The following is a 17,103-nucleotide window of genomic DNA, read 5'->3' as shown; positions in this document are numbered from 1 at the left end:
GAGAGAGAGAGAGAGAGAGAGAGAGAGAGAGAGAGAGAGAGAGAGAGAGTGTTACTGATGCCCTAGCCATGGATTTTACTACTGGGTCTCAATTTCAACACGTGCTTAGAGCAACCATTGTGTCCCAAGCCAGTACCCAGTGAGGGAAACACAAGGCTATATTATCAAAGCATTTTCAAAAAGCTGGGGTCCAGTGTAAGCAACAGATGTAGTTACACAGCAGGGAAGGCATCTCTGATACTATTAGAGTAAGGTTAAAAACAGTCTTTAGAAGCCACAGAGAAACCCACTGTTTCTGCCTGGAGAGTCTTAAACAGGCTGCCAGAGGAAAGAGACACTGCAAACTGGAGACACAGGAGGAAATGACATCAGTACAGTAGTCAAGGTTATTGTTTGCAAAATAAGCAATATTCCAGTTCCCAAGCTCTGCCAGCCAAAGTTCATTACTCACAGATGGTCAAGTCTGTAAGGGACTCAATACGTCTTGCCCAGATTTTGCTCAAAAACTGGATAAGAGAAGCTAGAAAGTAAAATGCAAATTCCTTCACCCTGCTGCTAGCTGGCAGCCCCTGGGAGAGAGCAGCTGGGTGCACGGTGACACAGAGGGGTGTTGACCATGTCATTGTCATAATTGGCTTTTGGCCTAGTTCTACAGACAGTAATAGGAACGGCGAGTGGTCAAATACCAGGCGAACAGTGGACTGCACTGAGCGTTTACTGTGTTCTCTCACACAGCATTGGCTAAAGGTCTTACAAGAGAATGTCCTTATACTTAGATGGTGCACACTTGATAATTTAGGAACTGAGTTTCGTGATGTCCATATCTCCCTTTCAGATGGTTAGTGCAAAAAAGAGGCGTGTTGACATGAAGACGTGACGTAGAGTGTGCCTTGGTGCATGATGGATAGGTTTTTTTTTTTTTTTTTTGGTTTTTTGAGACAGGGTTTCTCTGTGTAGCCCTGGGTGTCCTGGAACTCACTCTGTAGACCAGGCTGGCCTTGAACTCAGAAATTCACCTGTCTCTGCCTCCCAAGTATTGGGATTAAAGGCGTGTGCCACCACCGCCTGGCGGTATCTACCCTTTATTACAGCTTTCTCGTAACATTTGAAAGCCTTAACAATGAAAAGATAAAGGAGAAACTTGAAAGAAATTCCTGAGTGACTCTGGTTTAAAAAAGGGAGAGGGATTATTTGATATACCAAAATAGCATCCTGCATTGGTCAAACTCAATCACTTAATGAGGTCACTTTATGAGAATAAGCAATTTACGGCTACCTCCATCCCATAACCCTTTTGGGGCTCATCAGGTTCCTCTGAAAATCCACTGAAACACATAAAAACTATCTGAGCAAAGTGGCCAGTACAAAAATACATAGGAGACCATAATCTGCCAATCTCGTATCTATGTGAAATTTTGTAGAGGTCTGTGTAAATGATAAAGTCATGGTAGAAGGGTTACTCCAGGCAGTCTGGACAGCTGAAGCTACCATTCCATGCCAGGGCAACTTCTTCATGACTCAATCACCCTTACATCTCCAAGAAAACAGTATAGTATCTGGTTCATATCTCTGATAGTGGGACACATGTCACTATCAGATACTCGCAGCTTTATCACACTCTGATCCCAGACCTCTTATGAAACTCTCTGCAAAGAGCTCTCATCACTCGGGCATTTACACGCTCTTAGCCAGAATAACCTAGGAAGGTGAGCTGCCAAGACAAAGAACATGTTGATTGGAATTAGAAAGAATGCATGTGCTCTATTCTTGATATTCCTACCTGTAAATTATGTATTCCTATATCCAGGGTCGCTCTGCAGGGTTCCAGTGGAAAGCCTCATGAAGTCAGAGAAGCATGGGGGAGGGGATTTTGATGCTGCTCATTTCTTATTCTACATGTTGTCCAGAGGTGACCATCCTTTCTCTCTCCTGTCTCTCATCTTTACTGGTCTACCATTCTCATTCATCTCCATCTGGTTGCTTAAAGAAGCTATAGCCCTGACATCATCCAGCGAGCACAGACTCCTGCTCTTTCAGCTTTCCACCCTCATGGTCTCATTCCTGACGGTAAGAGTGCGAGGCTGTTTCCTTATACCTGGGTAGAACCCGAGGCAGAGATGAGACAGGAAGTGGAGCCAGGCTCAACATCAGGGCTAGCTCCTCCACTGTAACCCACCTCCTCCAGCTAGGCTGCAAGGATTCTACAATCTCCTAAAACAGCACCATCAGAGGAAGACCAAGCATTCAAACTCATGATCTATGCGGGGAGGGGGGGGCATTCCATATTCAAAACATAACAAAAAATATAGTATGAAATGCCCACTTTAAAGAGAAATGACCTACTTAGCATTTCAAAGGCTGAAATTGTAGAGCTTTTGTATTTTTGATGGCCACGGCATGGATGGTAGCTCTGAGGGAAAACTCCTTCATCACCATCCACAAACCTCTCCAGGTCTAGGTGGAGGCACATTCTCGGCGTCTTTGTTTACTCTTCAAAGACAGCCATGAGTGAACTAGTGCAAGCTGCTCCCCCTACATCAGTCTTATGGGTAGACTGGCTTTAGGAACCAAGTTCTGGCCAGCAGAAGCACAGGCTGAGAGGTGAAAATGCATACTCTACTGTCCCCAGACTTCACTATGCTCAGCAACAGGGCAGTGAGTGTGGTTTCTATAAACTACAACTTTTGGAAAGAGCCACGCCTTCCACGGAACTTTCTGTAGGGCTGATTACGAACCTTGATTCTTTGGAGAGGCTAGAATGTTGCAAGTCTAGAGCCAAATCATCTTGGGGGTATCTCTAGCCTCTTAAGTGCCATTTATTGCCTTCCTCTGTGGCTGACATGACATCTCTGTGGCCTCTGGGAAAATCCTCTGGGATGTAGGGACAGATCCCTGGTTTCCAACCTAGCAAAAACTAAGGATGTCTTCAGAGAGCATCTGAGGCCTACAGCAGAGTTCCCTCCCAGTTTGCCTTCATCCACTTATGGATTGGATGAGAATGGTGCTCATAAGCTCATGCATTTGAACACCTGGTCCCCAATTGGTGACACTGTTTGGAGGTTTCAGGAGTGTGGGTTTGGTAGATGTATGTCATTGAAGTCGGGCTTTGAAAGTTTAACAGCTCATGCCACTTCCAGTTCCCTCTCGGTTTTGTGCTTGCCGTTCAAGATGGGAGCACTCAGCTTCCACTTCCAGCTGCCATCCCTGCTGCATCCACACCAGGATCTACTCTACCCCCTGCAACCATAAGCCCAAATAAACCATTTCTTCTGTAAACGACCTCGGTCAGGGGGTTTTATCACAGCAATAGAAAATTGATGCATTTAAGAGGTTCCTTGATTTTAATTTGTTCTGTTTCTATAAAAACTTCGTCAAACTGTCAGCACATTGGACCATTCCGGGGCCATGGCCACTCATATTTGACTCAAGAATAAACTCTCTCTTTAATCTCCTCTTAGGTGAGAGTTCTGGTATAACACTAACCTTTTTTCTATGACTCTGTAGGTCCTAAACTTGGAAATGTTCTTGTCTTGTTTCTCTGGTTCCTGACTCAGCTTTTCTCCTGAGGCTGTGATGGAGAAATGTATCCCAGGTGATCCTTCCTTTGGGCCACCAAGCAGTTCATTTCCCCATCACCAGTTTCTACTCTTCATTTATTTAAAGAAGCTCAGCATGGTACTCTGTGTCATTCTGGTCATGTCTTTCCTAGCCATGGCCTGACTCTATGCCCCACCTTAGCATCCTGATGCTCATCATAGCATTTGCAAAAGCCCCAGCGACAGTAGCTCTGCAAGCATGGAGAGACTCCATCCTTTCCACTTGGAAGAAAACTCTAGGTATAAATGCCTCTAAATCCTAAACTTGTTTTCAGAGGACCCCCACTCTGAACCCATAGGCAGTCAGGTAGTATAGCTACCTGACAGAGCCATCCCTGGCAATACAGCAGAAAGGATTCTCTGGAATGAATTTTGTATGAACAAAGATAGGTAGCAAAGACCCTGACCTAGTTAGGTTTCTATTGCTGTGATAAACACCATGAGCAGAAGCAACAGAGATGAGGAAAGTGTTTATTTCATCTAACAATTCTCTATCACTGATGAAAGTCAGGGCAGGAACTCAAGGCCGGAAGGCAGAGGCAGGGACTAAATGCAGAAGCTATACAAAACTGCTGCTTACTGGTTTGCTGCCCATGACTCGTTCAGCGAGCTTTTTGATAGCACCCAGGACCACCTGCCTAGGCATGTTACCACACCCAGTGATCTGGGCGGGCCTTTCCACATCAATCATAGATCAAGAGAATGCCCCACAGGCTTGCCCACAGGTCATCTGATGGGGGATTTTTCTCAGATGAGATTCTTTTTGCTCAAATGACTCCAGCATGTATTAAATTGACAATATAATAATAATAAAATAATAATAATAATCAACACTGACACTATTTCAGCACTTGAGCAGTTCTCAGCTGTACCCTGAGCAGTTCTTAGCAAGCTATTGATCCAAGAGAAGGCTGCAAGCCCAGATTCAATGCAAGTGCTATTCCAGAAGGGTGGCTTAGAGCTGTCTGTTTAGCTCAGCTCCAGGAGGTACTAAATTACAGCTTATCTACAGATAAGCTCTGGTTCCGATATAAAACTCAGAGGAGAGGTACCGAGGGAAGGAACATCCAAGAGGAGTATCCCCCACAAAGGGAAGGTGGAAATAGAAACAGCAATCTGGGGCCCCCAATTTTTCTTTAAACAAAGACGGGCAGTGAGGAGGCAGAAGAACACACTGACATGAACTACATAGAAAAGAAGTCTACAAAATAAGTGTTTTTTGTCTGTGATGCACTGCACAGTCCTTTAGAGAGCCTTGCTCACAGTGAGCACCTATGCAGAAGAGCAGTAATGTGCCTCAGAAAGTTGACTGGAAGTGGGTAAATGATTCACAGAAGGAAGGTAGGACTTGAACACTTCACTTTTTAGCTCTAAAACCCCTGTCCTGTTCAAACTCATCAAATGATAGTCTGAAAGTTGGCAAAATAAGAGTCTACCCTGTGTGATTTCATTTACCTGATGCTTCAGAAAGAGTCCAAAGCATGCTATGGTGAAGGGGAGATCAGAACAGTGAAGTTGCCAGGGTACTGAGATTCAGCAGGAAAGAACACGAGGTAAGTTTCTCTTTTATAGCTTGATGGAGGTGTAGAACTGGCTTGCACATGCCCCTTAGAGCCTCAGATTCCACATTTAGGAGTTGCTTATTTTTTCTGTGTCCATTATCTTTCATTAAAATAGAAACCAGTGTCAAAATATACAGCCCATTAAATACCTTCAAATTCTGAAGCCATTTAAAGTTTATGTTAACATTTGTAAATATTAATGTTCTAGATTATTTGGTGTCTAAAGTTACTTTCTAGAAAGCTCTAATTCTACTGTCATAGAACTGCTATTGCTGAGGTTTGATCTGTTGCTATGTATTGTAATGTTAAATACTGGTCCTGGTTGCCCCCAGGGACAAAAAGATTCTCATGTAGACCCAAGCAATGCTATGTAACCTTGACCACCAAGTTATCTCTGATTGGTGAATAAAGATGCTTACAGCCTATAGCTGAACAGAAGAGACATAGGCAGTTTTTGTTTCCAGGCTTGGGGTCTGAGGCAGGACCAGAAGGAGGAGGAAGAGAAGAAGAAGGAAGAGGAGGAGGGGAAGAGGAGGAGGAGAAGAGGAAAGAGGAGGAGGAGGAGGAGGAAGAAGAAGAAGAGGAGGAGGAGGAAGAGGAAGAAGGAGAAGAAGAGGAGGAAGAGGAAGAAGAGGAGAAGGAGGAGGGAGGAGGAGGAAGGGGAAGAAGAAGAGGAGGAGGAGGAGGAGGAGAAGGAGGAGGAAAAAGGGGAAGAAGGGGAAGAAGGGGAAGAAGGGGAGGAAGGGAAAGAAGAAGAAGAAGGAGAAGAGGGGGAAGAGGAGAAGGAGGAAGATGAGGACAAGGATGAGAAAGAAGAAGATGGGGAAAGGAGAAGATGCCATGGGGTAGGTGAGTCATAAAAACATGGCCGTGAGAGCTGGACAATTGGAGTTGGAGAGTAGCCCAGATGGAGCATGGAAAAATATAAGTCGGGGTTATTGGTAGGGAAGTGGGCAAAATAGCTTAGAGGGTAAATATCAGCCCAATTCTAGTGCTTTAAATGCTTATTATAAATATGAAGGTTGTGCATCTTTTATCTGGGAACTGAATGATCAACGGCAGGATAGAACCCATGATTGAGATTAAATACTTACTACAGCACTCGATGATAAAGCCTTGCTCCAAAACACAACAGACACTGCCATCACCATCTATTCTTGACTCAGTCAACAGCACAAGTTAAATGTACCCAACACCCACACAGAGCAGAGCTAATGAGGAACACATCCTGGCCTGGTTTTAACATGCCCTGAATTTACAGAAACACTGTGTTCACTTGCTGCAAGATACTTTGGGTTGAGATTTCCAAGGATAAGAACCCCACTACTTGTGTCTCAGTTAGACCCACATCCTTACAATTACTGGGACAAGGGTTCCCATATGGTGAAATTACTGGGAGCAGAACACCAATGGGTTCTATTTCTTCATCTAATTTGCAATTACTCTGGTCCCCACCATTCCCTTTGCATATAGACACTCACTTTCCACATATGTTTCCTGCCTATCCCAGTGTTTTCTTGTAAGCTTCAAACTGTGACTCAATCAAAAGTAAAATACTGGAGGCCAAATTTAGGAGGCAGAGGCAAGCAGAGCTCTGTGAGTACACGGGCATCCTGGTCTACAACATGAGTGTTAGGCCAGCCATGGAGAGACCCTGTCTCAAAAAAAAAGAAAGTAAATAAATAAAACAAAAAGAAAAATATCATACTACACTGGAAACTTTACAGAAAAACTGAAAAATATTTTAAGCACATCCCTAGAATAAAACCAAGGAATGTAAGCATTACTTACTCGCAAAGAAGGATTCCATTTTCTAGTCCTGTCCGGAAGTCTTTGTCACCAAAACTTCGACCAGTGACTTGCTGGAAAAGAACAAAAGGAAAAGAGAACATAAGTTTTTCTTTTAGAACCAGGAAGTTCAATATTAAACAAAAACAAACAAAAACAAACAACAAAAAAAACAAGAACAAAATCAAGAGCCCTGAAAAACTCATGACACTTCAAGAATGAGAAAAATTGATTAACCTTGAATTCCCTTCCTGTGTGTGGCTTTTCGTGGATCAGGTAAAATAAACTTAGATCATGATAAGATAAGACTCTATTACTTTCCAGATTCAACCTCAATAAGTCAAGGTCATAGTGTGTCTCTTCCATGGAGATGCACACCATCAACATAAAAAACAAATAGCAACAACACATAGAAGGAATTGCCCAAAGACAAAGACCCTGTATACTAAAGCATCAGTGGTCAGGGAAGGAGATTCTGTCTAATGTCAGGAGACTAATACTATAACTGGAGACTATAGCCAATGTGTATAAATGACAGAACAGTCCTAAGGGGCATTTACGGTGTCTCTGGCTGTTGACAACCATTGGCTGAGGAACAAGGTACTCAGAGTTTTATTTGTTCATTCTCTAAATACAAATGCCTGACCTGAAATATACCAGGCAGATATGTCTGCAAACAAGCCCTAAGGAAACTTCTAGCACACAAAAATAGAAGTCATGTCTAATAAGCCACAAGAAAAAAAAAAAAGAAAAGGGAGCCATAAAAATACTCCAGCAATGAAAGGGGCAAAGAGGAGATGGAAAAGAAGAGAGAAGGAGAGGAGTAGGGTGGGGAGGAAAGGGAGGTGGAGAATGGAAGGGGAGGGGAAGGATGGAAGGGGAGAGAAGAGGGAGGAGGAAGGAAAGGGGGAGAAAGGAAGGTGAAGGGGAGGAGGGAAGGAGAGAAAGAAAGGGGAGGGGGTATGGAGAAGGGGAGAGGAAGGAAGGAAGGGGGTGGTAGGAAGGGGAGGAGGAAGAGGGAAAAGAAGGTAGAGGAAGAAATGGAAGGGAGAGGATGGAAGGGAAGAAAGGAAGAGGAGGGAAGGAGAGGGGAGGAGGGAAGAAAAGGGAGAGAAAGGAAGGGAAGGGAGAAGACAGAAAGGAAGGGGGCAGAGAACAGATAGAACACACAGAAAGGTTGAAGACTTAGTATTAACCGTATCAACAACCATATTCAGTGTGAGTGACCACAGAGCCCCTAACTAAAACACAGAGATTGTGGGACCGACGCAGAAGTTGAGTTAACCTTGAGCTGCCTACAAATACGCTGGATAAATTGGAAGACGCGCACCAACGTGAGTCACAAGAAACCTGGGCCACCCATACTAACATCAGAGGAAGAAATCTCAGAACAGAATATAACAGCGTGGATGGAGAAAGCTCTTTCATAACAAGGAGTCAGTAAGTTCACTGACAAGACATCATATCATGAACATTAATATATTTCACCATTCACCATGTTTTTAGAAAGCCTTTCAAACTACACAAATCAAAGCAGGTAAGATCACTAAGAAAGAGGGAGACAGATCATGAGTAGAGTCAGAGATTTAATTATTTCTCTTTAATAACAGACAAAACACATAAACACAAAGTTAATGATGATATAGAACACATAAGTAACACTATGGAACCAATTGGCCTGATTGATATTTCTAGAATATTCACCCTCCAACAATTACCAAGCCAGACCAAAATCTAGGTCATAAACCAACTCTCAATATACTTAAAAACATCTATCCAAAGTGGGTGTTCTAACCACAACAGAATTCAATTCTAAATGAACATCAAAATATCTGTGGACTATTCCCAAATGTTTTTAAACTAACTAGACCAATTCCAAATGATGAAAAATTAAACATTATAATACATTTATAGATTAAATAGTAATATAAGCCAAAAATGTACAGAAATACTGAAGCAGGGTAGGGGGAGGGGTACAAAAAGCCAAAAGAGAAACAGGACACAAATCACCAGAGATTCAAGAATGGCAAATGACATCACTGCAGAGTATAAAAATATTAAAAGCACAACAAAGGACTATTATAAACAAATTTGTACCAATAAATTAAGCAAGTTAGACTACTCTGATAAATTCCTTGATGTAAGCACAATTCATACAACAGGGAAACAAATCACCCTCTCACAAAGAAAATAACAGGACTCAAAGGCTTACTGCTAAGTTGTTGCACCTACCAGTTACAGAGAAACAACCTAATTCAGTACAAACTCATGCAGACAATTTTAAAAAGTATATCTTATGATGTGCTTATGATGACCCACAGTTTGTACTCTGACTAAAGACTTCTAATTAACATTCCCTTCATGACAGTGCCAGTCATCACTATTAAGATTAACTGCCACTACCCATTTGCAGGGAACTAAGAGTCGTGGCTCAGGCCCTTTTCACCTCTCCTTGGATCCCAGCCAATCGAGGATTCTTAGCAATTTTCCCAACAAGGCACTGGCCCTGGCTTCATTCCATGACCACATTCCAAAGACACAAGGGCATAATGGGAAGCTCAGCAGAGCCATTAAGGGGATCTGAGGTACTGTGGTAGCATACGCTTTTCATCCTATCCTAGCACTCAGGAGGCAGAGGCAAGTGGATCTCAAGGCCAGACTAGTTCTATATAATGGGCTCCAGGTTAATGAGGGCTATTTAGTGAGACCGTGAGACCGTGTGTGTGTGTGTGTGTGTGTGTGTGTGTGTGTGTGTGTCCCTAAGGTGAATCCTTGAGTTACAAGGTGTTTGTAAAGAAAGCTCCGACTTAGGAAGATTTAGAGCCTGGTAGAGAGGGGTTGCAGATGGTCAGGAGCACTCTATGCCGTTCCTGCCCTGACTTCCCCCCATCATCTGATCTAATCACTGAAACTCCATCCTCACAGTTGCCCAGCCTTATCAAGCACACCTATCAACAACTCTTTGGACATGTTCCTTACTTTCTCCTTTCTCATCACCTTTCTCCAAGCCACTGTCATCTTCCATCCATCAGGCAGACCCAGCCTTTGGCACAGTGACCTGGTGATGTCACCGATAAAGTTCACACTCAAGAATGTCACACTCAAGATACAGAAAAAGAAAAAGGTCTTAATATAAAATCTCAGATTTTAACTTGCGACTTTGTGTGGGGTCGTGATGATACCTATCCTAGGACACACATAGCCCGCAGGTCATAGATTGAATATGTCTGATAGACAGTTCAGACCCGGGTACAACTACTTCCACCTGGTTTCCCATCTATTCCCAAGCAGGCAGCTCTTAACAACTAAAGTACCACCAACCCAGTATGCCTTTCATTGCTTCCACAAAATGACCCTGAACCTCATTTATCATGGTAGAAGCCAAGTTCCCACAGTTCCCTAATGGTGTTCACACACACACACACACACACACACACACATACACACACACACACACACACACACACACCACATGAATGCATAGGTCAGAGAGTATAGATGAGAATGCATTGGAATCCTATCATTCATGGGCAAAAACTACTAACTGTCATCTCAGAGGTGACCCCTCAACGGAATCCTCAGAAATCCTTCTGATGGCACTAAGTCATCAGCTTTCCTTGCCGTCCGTCCTTCAAGGAGCTGTATCAACTTTGTATCAGATCCTCCCTGCTTTGTGTGCAGGGTTAATCCACTTTAATTACTAACCACAATATTTGTTGCAGGACCATGCGGAGTCAAAGTCACTGAGTGACTAATTTATCAAATTCTGCTTTTCCAGGAAAAGAAAAGCTTTCTTCTGCCTCCATAATTAAACAAAAGCAGAAGGCAAGGGCATGACGGCGTGTCATCACACTGGTTAGTGCGAGCAGTTATTGAGGAAGCTCATCTGTATCCGATTTCCTTTCCACGGAGCTCAGAGGTAAATCTGAATTTATCTACATCCCCGGCTCTGCTCTGAATCATTCAAATTCTGAAATATGGAGACACCAGACTCAAAAAGAAAAACCACACAGCTCCATGGCAACATTTTTACGACGTGTTTATAATGTAACACTCTCTATATCAAAGCCCTACAGGCCGTTAATTGGTTTGTTGCTATTGTTGTTATGTAATTGCAAGGAGCAGCCAAAGGCTGCCAAGAATTGGTCTTCCAGCCCAATCATTACCATGTATGCAAATAGTATTTCAGAAATATTTTCATGAATCTTTGGTAGATTTTTTTTTGAACAAAAACCACAAACAGACTACAGGTCTAAAAAGCATTTAAAATGAATATTCACAATTCTTAGCACAGTGATATAAAGAGAGGATTTTTAAATGTTATTTTTTGGTTTGAGGGTTTAAAATATAAATTTATCTACTTTATCTGTATGAATGTGTTGCCTGCATTTATGTACATGAACCATGGGAGTGCCTGGTGCCTTACTAAAGCGTCAGATCCCCTAGAGCTGCAGTTACAGATGTTTCTCCACCATGTGAGCATTGGGAACCCATCCCAGGTCCTCCGCAAGAGCAACAAGTGCTCTTAGGCACAAAGCCACCTCTCTAGCCCCTGACTGATGGATTGTTTGGCTGATTGATTGACTGATTGATCAATTGATTTAAAGACATGATTTTTTTTTTTAATCACACATCTCTGGCTAGCCAGGAACTCACTATGTAGCATAGGCTGGCCTCAAACCTTCAAAGATTCTCATGCTTCTGCCTTCCAAATTCTGGGGGTTACAAGAGTGAGCATGACTCCCGACCTTCTAAAGAAAAGATTTGATCTCTTAACAAAACACACACATACACAATTCGGAGGAGACTTTCCACTTAACTTTGAATAGATATTAGGATTTTCCTTAAGTTGTATAAGAGCACATACCTTTCAAAGGAGTACGATTTTCTCTCACACTCTGTTAATGGTAAAACCACACTCCTTTATTCATGAAGAGCCTTAGCTGCAACTCATTACACATTCCCCCTCTCCTGATTCTGACTTAATTATCTAGAGTATCTATGCATATTTCATGCTGAAATCATAAAATAGAGCAAAAAAAAATCTCCTTACTTTTCCCTTTTTTCCCCTCAGAAATAAACCCTATGCGATTGTTAGAAGTCAAGACAAAATTTTAAGGATGTACCTTATAAACAAGGATAATCCATATTCCCTTAAGGAAGAATTAGCAACCAGCCTCTAAACCCACCATTTCAGTCCCTGTATCCTTCAGTAGAACATGTAGCCTTTATTCTTTGGCTCTTTCCTGTCAACCCCAAAGGCTCCACCAATGCTCAGGATCTTCTCTCTTCCCTTCCACATCTCAACCTTAAACCTTTATCCACAGCTTCCAGCATTTCCCTGCTGTTACCATGATAAACTCTCTCTTTTCCTAAAAACTCTAATTCAATGGTATCCTTCAGCCACCATCTTGATTTTCCTTCCCTGGTCCAGATTCAATGTGACACCCTGTCTCTAATGTTGAAGACATGCAAACTCTATTTATTTAATTTGATGAAAATTCTTTAAAAGGTGAAGAGTTACAACTCAGGCAACTTAAACTCAATCACTTTAGGCAAGTTCATGAATTCCTATCAACCCTCACCGTCCCCTCTGAAGACATGTAACAGTACCTATTCCAATGGTTTGCATGAAGATGAATCAAAGCATCACACAAAACTCTAGCACCCATGCCTGACCAAAGTAAGAACTCAAGGCATCTCACCACCGCATGGGCCCAAGGTTATACAACTGCACTGTCCACCTTCATCTCATTGCTGTTGCTTTTATTGTTTCCTCTTGTCCTCTGCAGTTATTTTCCTTCCCTGATCTTAAGTGAGGCGGTGCTCACTGGCTCTCCACTGATGTGCAGGTATAGCCATACTGCCTAAGTTAAAGATGCTGTCCTCCTACGATCCTAATCAATGTCTTAGCAGTTTGAACCAACAGCTCCCTCCTTCTGAGAGCTGGTGCCTTCCCTGGGCTTCCCCACAACTTCATGCTCCTGGGTTTCTTTCTGCCTCATTAAATAAACTAGCCTTTCCACCGTATTAAGGATTTCTACCTCATTAGCTGGAAAGTATAAAAGAGCCTTTCCCTCCTGCTTTCCCTTTCCCTTTCTTCTCTTTCTACATCCTCGCCTTCCCTTCCCCAGGTAAGTCCTATCCTTTTATGTCGTATGTATGAGGAGAATTCATGCATTATTATACATGGCTCTGGGCCTTCAGGTCCCAAATCAAATCTCCAATTTCTCATTAAACATCTCCTCTTGGGTAACACATACACACACACACACACACACGAATGAGGCTGACAAAATCTTAATGTTTGACACCCCCCCCCCCGCATCCAACTTGATCCATCTCTGGTCTGCACATCAGTGCATGGCATCACCTCCTTCAATAACACAAAGATGAATTCAAGCCACCAGGAAGAGCAAAGCTCTGTTTCTGAAACAGATTCCAGATCTGCCTTTTCTGTCTCTACATAGTGACAATGACGCAAGCTGCCATAGTTTGTTTGCAAAGCAATACAACTTCAGTGTCCACCCATGGGGCCCTGCTAAAGTCATCACCCGCACAGCATCCTGAGATCTTACCCCTACTTCACACACCAGATTAAAGCCCATTATAGAAAATACCATTCTACATGACAGGTGAGTAAAACAATGTCCTACAAATTAAGGGACTCATTCAAGGTTATGTGGACAAGTCAGCAGCAAAAGTGACACAGACCAGTTCCCCTTTCACTAAGGTCCCATCGAACTGTGTTCAAATCCCGGAGGCCTCCTGGCCAGTTAGATTGCTATACTTTGTTCAACGATAAGAGCTCCTTGTATCGATTCAGTTTGACTTGGCAGAGAAACACACAGAAGCCCAGGACTGAAGTTATTTAATCAGCATTCCCAGACCACGACTCCCGCTAGCACCAGCTCTGAGTGCTTAATATGGAGGATAATAAAACGCAATCTGCAAGATCCATTTATATTTTCATCATGTCATCGGAAAACCAGAAGGCGCTGTTTATAGCCACAGATTGACAGCGCCTACAAAAAAAAAAAATCTAATTAAGAATACAGCTGATGGGCTGGAGAGATGGCTCAGCGGTTAAGAGCACTGACTGCTCTTCCAGAGGTCCTGAGTTCAAATCCCAGCAACCACATGGTGGCTCACAACCATCCGTAATGAGATTGAATGCCCTCTTCTGGTGTGTCTGAAGACAGCCACAGTGTACTCATAAATAAAATAAATAAATTTAAAAAAAAAAATTAAAAAAAAAAAAAAAGAATACAGCTGATGCTGAAAAGTACCCTGGGAGCATTCAGTCTTCTGAGCTAAGCATTGAATGATCTGGACACAGAAAATGGGTCAATGCAGACACGTATGCGTGGGTTCAGCTAACTGTGTCTGCACATTCCACATTCTCAAGCTGTCCCTTACAGACAGGGTGACAGAAGTTGTAGAGAAAGACAGACAACACACACACAAGGAGTTCCACCAAAGCTGAAAGTCTCAGTGACAGATTGGAGAGAAAGAAGAGTCCAGAGGGAAACAGGCCAGGAGGATGTTCTGAGCTAAGCATGTTGTCTCCTGTGAGTTCCTGAAGCCACGGTTATTTTTACCTGGTTATCGTGTTGTTTCTTCAATAAACATTGTAGTTCTGGGCTAAATCTGGCAAAACTGTCACAGCAAAGCAGAAAGCCACTGAATTAGGCAGATCTGGGTTCAGATTCCAGGTTTGAGGCTCAGGAGCTGAGAGCAGGAGGCTTCACCCCTCCAAACTTGCTTCATGGTCTTTAAAAGGTGCTTATAGGAGCCTGTTATTTACTTGGTTGTGGGAGGTCAGGAAATAGAGTAGATTCTGTCTGGTGGGGGCATTCCGTGCTTCTGAAATGGGGAAACTGTCATTTCTCTCATGTTTCTCAGGGTTCACATGTAAAAGAAAGGAAAGCCACAACAGGGCGGGGGGGGGTGGGGTTCCATTTGTATTCAGAAATGCTACTCTGTCCTTGGAAAGGGTGCTGGGCATAAAATCAGGCTGGGAAGCCAATGAGAGAGTCTCTAAGCATATTGACAGGACTAAAGGAGACCATAAAAAGACAGCCAGGCAAACCCGCCCCGCTCCCCCCCCAAAAAAAAGATACGTTCATAAGAAAACCAGACATCTAAAAGAAAAAGTCTTTGTCATGAAGAAAAAATGAAAGGCTGATATTCCTAAATAAGAGACCAAAAAGCATCATGACAACATGTAATGCATATGTCTTTGTAAGATAATGGTTGAAAAAAAAAACCCATGGGTGACATCTGGGGCACAACTGGTCACTTATGGTATCAGTTGTCACTGTTCACTCCTGGAGTGACAATGATTACCCGGGAGGACGCTCTTCTTCAGATGTATCCTCAGGTACTTAGAGGAAAAGGGTAGCTGATTCCTGTACTTCCTTTGGAAACTGTTGAAAAAAATACTAAGAATGTATATGTATGTGTATGAGCTACAAAGAGAAAATGCCAAGACTCACTAATATCTGATCGAGGACACATGGGTTTCTTGGATCCTGCCTCACAGAAATTCTTTCCTATTTCTCTCCCTTCCTCTCTCCACTCCTGTTTTTCTTTTCTCTTTCTCCTTCCTTTCCTCCTTGCCTCCCCATTCTAAACCCTTTCTTTCTCCTCCCTCCCTCCTCTCCTTCTTTCTCTTCCCTCCTCCCTCTCCCCTCTTTCTCCTCCCTGCCTCCCTCCCTCCCTCCCTTTCCCCTCCTTCCATCCCTTCCATATGTTTTAAAATGTTGATAATAAAATGCTGTTTGGGTTCTAGGGCTGAAATATACTTTAGCATCCCAGAGCAAGTGTTCATCAACAACTCATCTGGGGCCTTCCCGTTCTTCTCTAGGAATGTTTTTCCTATTTAAGGACAGGCATTTGCCAACTCATCGTCAGTCACCAGAGTTGTGTCAACTCACCCAGTCTTTCACTCACAACCCAGAACTGGCCTGGCCAGCCATGGACATGATGGTAAGAGTGACGATGAGAGGAAGAAGGGGTCAACCCCTTGGCTTCCTGATGCTGGGCAGAGAACTGGACTGGAGGCTCTTCCAAGTACACACAGTCCTGTAGCCATTTCAGAGCCCGTCTGAAGACGTGATCGATTTCACTATTTGATATTCTAATAATGGAATAATTTTTAGCTAAGAATCCAAAGCGACCACAAAACTGTTGGACATAGCCAATGTGCGGCATGGAAAATGGCATCAGAGCCAAACTAGAAATTCACCCAAACAAGTTATTAGATTACCAAACAAAAATAAAGCATGGTGAAATACTCAGAATAACAGCTGAGAAATGTAAGTAGCCTTTTTAATTTCAGAATTGACTCGAGTAACCTAATGCTTAGGGGCAGCACCAGAAGTGACCAGCCGGAAATGAGTGAGGCCAGGGAAACAGCACGGCAGGTATGTAAGGCAAGCGGGCAAGTGTGAGGGGCTAGCTTTGGTCCCCAGCACTCCTGCGTGTAAAGCCAGGCATGGGGACAGGCGCCCATAATCTCAGTGCTGAAGAGAGAAGACAGGTGGCTCCCTGTAGCTCACCATCCTAACTTAATTACTGAGCCGCAGTTTCTCAGGGAGAGCCTCTGTCTCAGAAAACAAGGTAGACAGGCTCCTGGGGCTCTAAAGTCCACTCAAAAGTCACCTCAGGACTCCACAGACGGGAACATGTATGAATCCACACAATCCACATCACACACAAACGTATGTGCACACACATACACAAGCGCACACACACATATAAACACACACAATGAGGAGACTGGTTTTGAGAAAAGAGGGAAAATATCACAGAAGATTCTTTCTAGGTAGGGTACGAAGATTCTATTTCTTGATTTGACGTAGTCATTACAAGGCTGTGCACATTAAATCATTAACCAAGCTAAGCGCCTCTGGTTTTTTGTGATTTTCTACACCGTGTATTCGTTTGTTTTGTGTGATAACAATTAAATTCATGAGGCAGAACATTTTGTGAAGGAAAGGAGTTTATTTTGGCTCTAAGAGGCCAAATCTGCTGTTGCCCTTCCTGTTGGCAGAGCCCTGAGGCAACACAGGGTGACAAGCCACATCCAACCACAGTATCAACCCATGTCAGTGGCTGTGATCTACCCAAGCCTACCCAACAGTGTATTTTAA

At 43.1% G+C, this 17,103-nt stretch overlaps 1 protein-coding gene across 1 annotated transcript in view; it reads right to left on the bottom strand.

Annotated features, from left to right (window-relative positions):
- Positions 1 to 17,103, bottom strand: part of Limch1 (LIM and calponin homology domains 1) — a 290,723-nt gene that overhangs the window by 172,837 nt on the left and 100,783 nt on the right. The window contains 1 exon segment of the mRNA XM_028765186.1: positions 6,950 to 7,020. The gene's annotated coding sequence lies outside the window, so the exon portion shown is untranslated.

This window comes from Grammomys surdaster, unplaced genomic scaffold (assembly GCF_004785775.1).
Source record: "Grammomys surdaster isolate TR1022 unplaced genomic scaffold, NIH_TR_1.0 150, whole genome shotgun sequence".
Lineage (NCBI taxonomy): Eukaryota > Metazoa > Chordata > Mammalia > Rodentia > Muridae > Grammomys > Grammomys surdaster.
Note: the sequence above shows the minus strand (reverse complement) of the source record. Positions and strands in the feature narration are given on the sequence as shown.